Consider the following 7,040-nt stretch of genomic DNA (forward strand, 5'->3'; position numbering starts at 1 on the left):
ATATGGCATGTTTTAAAATTTTGTCAAATTAAAATTATATTTTAAAGATAATTATGAGATACTTGACATGTTCTGAATTTTGTCAAAAATATTTTTACAATAAGAAATTATAATGTCAAAATAACTATTGTATAAAAGTTCATGTTGAACCTTTGTTATTTCTTTGTTTATTATTTTTATTGAATAATAATATTGTAGAATAAATTTTTGATATCCTTGCTATACTTTTTTTTTTAAGAAAAAATTATTATTTTTTCTATGAAAAAAATTAATTTTTAAAAAAGAAATGATACTTTATATTTAAGAATATTTTAATTTAAAAGAATATATTAAATATTTGAAAATATATTTTAAAATGTTATAAATATTAATATAATTTTTTGTAAGTCTATTTAAAAGAGTAAAAAAATTATCTTTTTAATTTAGTAATTTTATTTTAAATGATTTTTTCTGTATCTCTTATGCAATTGACAAAATATTAAAAATAAATTAAAAATAGTCTAAAGATTATTTTTTATTATTTTTTATATGATTTTTTAAATAAATTTTTAGATAACTCAACAAAAGACTGAATTAAATACATAAATTATTTATCATTTATTTTAAAATGTGTATTTTTATCAAATTAAAATTAATTTTAAAAAATAAAATTTTTGTTGTTCATTTTTTGGGTCAAAATATTAATTTAATTTTAATATTTTATATTATATGGTCACTAATTCAATATTTTAATTTAATTTTTTTACCCAAAAAAAATATAATGCTATTCTAAAATTATTAGTTTTTTTTTTGGGTGGAAAAAATTATTAGGCTAATTGGACTTTAATAAATGGGCTATTATAAGGCCCAATAATTTTTAAAAGAGAACTGAACCCGAAAACCTAGCGGTATAAGAGAATAGTTATCTTTCACCAACGTTAGTGAAAAAAATATGCCGACCATCGAATCATTCACCGGGTTTTACAATCAACGAGCTTGCAACTTTTCTTTTACTTTTTTTTTTCCTAAGGATTTGCTTTTTGGTGTGGGCTTGTAAAATGATAACACAGCCCAACTTTGGTAATTGGGCCATATGTTGATAAAATATTCTTGGCAAAGAATTTTTTAGTCAAACCAAAAACAGAATATTTTTAATCCGAAGTAAAAATGCTTCCAGTTTTTTAATTTGTTTAATTTTATTAACATTTTGAATATTTTTTAATTATACTTGTTGTTAACATAGACATTTATGTGATAATTCTACGTTAAAGATAAGTTTGAAACTAAACATTAGTGTTGAGGATAAAAAAAACTTGTAACCCAAAATGACACCCTTTTTTTTAAATGAAAAACAAGATTACCTAACCTCTCGAAACAATGTTTTGGGTGAAAAAGAGCAAGTTTGTCCCAAAAATAAATAATTAGCTAGGATCTGATGTGTCAATTATTTTTAGTTAGGAATCGCATGATATTTCTTAAAGTTATTAAAAATATAGTTGATATTTACTTTTTTTAATTATGATTTGAAAATTTTATAATAAAACGAAGTATAGAGGAGAAGTTAGTTTAGGGTAATTCTCTCTAGTTCAAACAGAAATATCTTTATTAATAATTAAGATTTGGTGAAACTTGAAAGGAAATTATGGTCACCATGAGAGGGACTTGGTTAAGTAGAATACAAAAGTACTCATCTTCCTAAATCCTAGGCACAGTTGAACTTGAACATCAGTCCATTCAAAAAAACCAGAATTGAAACAAATGGCAAGGGGAAGCCGCGGTAATTGAGCAATAGCGGACAAAGAGGAGGACAGTGAGTAGCATGTAGACACAATGCTACTTAAATGATTTTTAATGAATATTATAAGTTGTTGAAAAAATTCTACTCTTCTTATAAAAGACGTTAAAATGACATTTTTTTTCTTTTTTATTTTTAAAATTTATATTTTTTTCTGTTATCATTTTTATAAAAATCTCTTTTTTAACTCATTTTAAAATTTTTGTTAATTAATTTTAACTTTAATCATTTTTGTAAAATTTACAAAAATATTTTTTAACAAAAATTTTATTTTTTGTGATTAAATTTTGTATACTAAAATATCTTTTAACAAATTATTTTTTTAGTGTTTAAATTATATTTTTACCAAAATATCTTTCAAAATATTTTGTAATGATTAAATTATTTCTTTACTAAGATACCTTCAATTTTTCTAGTGATTAAATTGTGATACCAATGTATAATTAAATTAAAAAAGTGGTGTGATAAATAACTCATGTTATCGATGGCTATGCCGGAGATGACATAGGAGTAGTTGTAATTTATGTCCTTTATCTATCTGTACTTGCTCCACTTGAGTGTTGAGCTCTGTCTTTTCAAAAAAAAAAATTCATTTCTATGAGACTAATAAAAAAATATAAAAAATATTAAATCAAACTTGTAAAATCATGTTTAATAATATGAATTGATATAATGAGATTAACAGTAAAACATACAAAAAAAAACTGTTGTTAAAGAAAATTTTAGTAAAATTATAATTTAATAACCAAAAAATTATCGAAGGGTATCTTAGTAAAAAATAATTTAATTATTAAAAAATATTTTAAAGGATATTTTAGTAAAAATATAATTTAGTCATTAGAAAAATAATTTGTTAAAGAAGATTTTGGTAAAAAAAATTAATTGCAAAATATTAATTTTTTGCTTAAGGATATTTTGTAAAAAAAAATTATTTTTTCTTAAAATATAGATAAAGTTAACGATAATTAACACAAAAAATTTTAAATGGGTTAAAGAGGAGTTTTCTAAAAGTTATAAGGGAGGACAATGTACATTTTATAAATAGAAAGAAAAGTCTTATTTTAGCATCTCTTAGAGAAGGGAAGTGAAATACAATACAATACATATCAGCCACCTAATAAACCATTCACGCGCCAAAACAAAACGTAATACCAACTCATCTCTTTCACTGATAAAAAAACCTAGCTTACATCATCGTATTTTCTGTGATTGCCTCTATTTAAGGTGGATTCTGTGCCCAAGTCCCTACCATTATTTCATCCTGGTTTCCCTCAGTGGTTGGATTCGAACCCTCAACTGGCTATGCCACAGGAGCCTTAGCCGGATGTACCATAGGAGCCTCGATTAGGCCATCAGCCGGTGAACTCGTTGGTGGAGCAGCTTGGACCACACAGAGAGGCGCTTGCTCCAACCATGGCTAGCGGCTTTCTGACGACTTCTTCAATGGAGAAGGACTCTTCCAAGGAGATACCTAGATGGGAGGATCAAATAAAGAGTATGGCATTTGTGATATGACCATCAGTGATAATAAAAATAACAAATCCTAATAACCAATCTTAAATTATTGCATATAATCGAACGTGCATGGCTATATATAATAGCAAAAAAAAAAATAGTAGTGGTTTACGCGTATTAACCTTTTGTTTCAGTAGAAACGATATATGTAAGATGCCTAACACAATATTTTATGTCATACTATTAATGAAACAAACAAATATTATGTAACATATCGCTATTTAATGTTCAATCTTTTAAGAACACTAGAAAAGGAAATTAAAAACCCTCTTCCTTTTTCTTCTATGTCGTCATCTGCGAGATGTTCATAGCTTCCACATGGAGCTCTCCGTTCCTTGTCACTCTTCCCTTACAGCACATAGTCAGTCATCCATGTGGGCTTCTTTCTGACTCAGGTGGGTCTAAATGCAGCTTTTGGAGGCCCAGATTCAATATCAGGATTGGATTAGAAGGATTTTGGGGAATGTTGGCCCGGACCCGAAGTGGCCCGGGGTTGACCCAAGAAAAAAAAATGAAGTCAAAGGAAGGTATTAAACCGGGACCGGGCCATAGCTCGGGTCACCCGGCCCAGCCCGGTGGAGGGATAAATTTCTAATTTTCTAACTGGGGGAAGGGGTTTAGGGCACGCAGTCACGCTTGCATTCACTGTTCACGTCTTCACTCTTCACGCAAGCTTCACTGCCTGCATGCCTCACTCCCCCTCTTCCACGCACCCTGACCCTACCACAGTGCCACCCTCAGAGCTCAGTCCCCTTAGCCATTCCCCTTAGGCCTTTCCCCTCCGCTGCTAGCCTTTCTGTCGTAGCCCTCTCTGTGCCTCTCACCAACTGTCACACTCTTTCCCTCTCAGTCCTCTCTTTGTCTCTCAACAGCCACAATCACGGCGCCAGTAACCGATCCCCATCCTCGGCTCCCAGTGACGACGGCGATAACTGCAAATGGCGACGGAGCATATCTGACCCTCAAGGCCTGAACGACGTCAGCGACCACTGCAAAGCGACGGAGCATCTCTGACTCAGTGCACTGCTTCTGCCGCTGGTCTTCTTCTTCTCTTCTCTAGCCCCTGCTCAAGTTCAGTTCAGGTAAATAATTTTCGTTTTGAATTTCTAATTAGGGATTTGGTTAATATAATTTCTTATTAGGGATTTGACTATTGAAAGTTATGATTAGGGATTTAGGGTATTGATTATTGGAATTTCTGATGAGTGTTTTGGTTAATATAATTTCTGTTAGTGTTTTGTTCTGATTTAGGGTATTGATTTGGATTAGGAATTTGGTTAATATAATTCCTGTTAGTGTTTTGTTCTGATTTAGGGTATTGATTTGGATTAGGGATTTGGGTAATATAATTCCTGTTAGTGTTTTGTTCTGATTTAGGGTATTGATTTGGATTAGGGATTTGGTTAATATAATTCCTGTTAGTGTTTAACTGTTTATTGTGTGTATTTGGATTAGAAACATTGAGATGAAAAATTATGTGTTTATTGTGTGTATTTGTCTTGTTTTTAAAATAGATTTGTGTCTTGTAATGTGCATAGAAGTGTTTGGATTTTGGAGTGGAAGAATACTAATGATTAATGAAGATGCATCTGATGTAATGTGTATAGAAGTGGTGGAGAATTCATAAGTTGATAGTAAAAAACTTTTGTATATCAATTTAATTGAATATGTCAAATTACTTATAGATTTTTTACTATTAACCTCTAATGAAGATGCATCTGATTGTTTACCTTAAAATTAGGTGGAATTTCTAATTAAGTCTTGATTTTGTTTGTTTAGGATACGAACAATAGGAAGAGGGGATAATTGTGTTCCTTCACCAACCACCGAAGAGGACAAAATAATAGAAATTGAAGCTGAAAATCTTGCTGCTCCTACTCCTGCTATTGAAGCTGAAAATTTTGCTGCTCCTACTCCTGCTATTAATACACCACAAGTAGATGAAGAAAAAAAAAGATGGAAACAATGAAGATCCAGAAGTTGTTCATAAGGGAAAAAAATCATATGTTTGGCAGCATTTTACTGAAATTTCGTTGACTGAGACAAAGGGACAGCATCAAGCTAAATGTAATCATTGCTAGAAAAAATATAGTTGTCACCCTATTAAACATGGCACGAATTCTCTAAATAAGCACTTGAAGAGTGCTCATAAGTGGATATTTACTAAAGTGGGGAAGCAGGGGACACTTCATGGTTATATGTCTAAAATTGATGAAGAAGGGGAACTATGCAAGGCTTTTAAGGCTTATAACTTGGAAGATTGTAAGAAGTCTGTAGCTGAGTTCATTGTACTTGATAAAATGCCGTTTAAAGTTGTTGAGGGGATTGGGTTTCGCAAAATGTTAAATTGATTTGAGCCAAGATTTACAGTCCCATCTAGGGTGACGTTCTCAAGAGATTGCTTTCAACTTTCTTTAGATGAGAAGAAAAAACTAAAAGAATAGTTGGCAAAGTCATGTGCTTGGATTTGCTTGACAACTGATTTTTGGACATCAAATCAGAATTATAGTTATATGAGCTTGACTGCACATTTCATTGATGAAGAATGGAAGTTACAACAGAGAATTATAAATTTCTGCCAGATTGAGAACCACAAGGGTGATACAGTAGAAAGAGAAATTGAGAAATGCTTGAGAGAGTAGAGGATTGAAAAAGTCTTCACAATCACATTAGATAATGCAACTTCGAATGATGGAGCTATTACTTATCTTCAAAGGAAATTAGGTGCAAGAGGTGGGTTGGTGTGTGGAAGAAAGTATATGCATGTGAGATGTTGCGCTCATGTTTTAAATTTGATAGTGAATGAAGGAATTAAAGAGCAACAAACTTCAATTGAAAGCATTAGAAATTCTGTCAGGTATGTTAGGTCCTCTCCTCAATGGACTAAAAAATTTAAAGACTGCATTGAGGCTGAGTTGATTGAATCTAAAAGTCTTGTGTGCTTGGATGTTCCAACTAAGTGGAATTCTACCTATCTAATGTTGGAACATGCTGAGAAATTTGAAAAAGCTTTTGATAGACTTTATGATCAAGAACCTGATTTTTTTAGATGGTTTGGAGAGGATAGTGGGGGAAAATGAGAATCTTTTACGAAATAACTTTGAGTTTCTCTTCTTCCTTACATGTTACATTAAACAAATATTTTTATGAAATTGCATCTATTGCTTCTCAATTAACATCTTAGAGGCAAAATCATTATGATCTGTTAGGGTCTATGACATGTTCTATAAAGAATAAATATAATAAATATTAGGGACCTGTTGACAAATTTAACCCGTTGTTATTTGTTGCTGTTGTATTGGATCCTCGTTATAAACTAGATTATCTCTGTTGGTGTTTGTAGGATGTTTATGACAAAGAAGTGTCTACTAGTATGACTGGTTTTGTTAAACTAACATTGGAGAATTTATATAAGTTTTATGAAAAGGAGGTTGTAGATGATAAAGGAAGGGAAGATGGTGGAGGTTCATCTATAGATATCTTGGATGATAATACTAAAGTCTCAATTAGTGCCAAGGGAGTTTCTGAAAATAGAGTGAATATGTGGAAAAAACAAAAAAGAGACAATGCTAATGCAGATAGCAAGTCAGATGTGGAGAGATATCTAGCTGAGGATACTATAGAAGATGAGAATTTTGATATATTGGCTTGGTGGAAAGTGAATGCTTCAAAATATAGGATTCTTTCTCTCATAGCCTGTGACGTCTTAGGTATTCTAGTCTCAACCGTTGCTTCTGAATCATGCTTTAGC

This window comes from Arachis hypogaea, chromosome 17 (genome assembly GCF_003086295.3).
Source record: "Arachis hypogaea cultivar Tifrunner chromosome 17, arahy.Tifrunner.gnm2.J5K5, whole genome shotgun sequence".
NCBI lineage: Eukaryota > Viridiplantae > Streptophyta > Magnoliopsida > Fabales > Fabaceae > Arachis > Arachis hypogaea.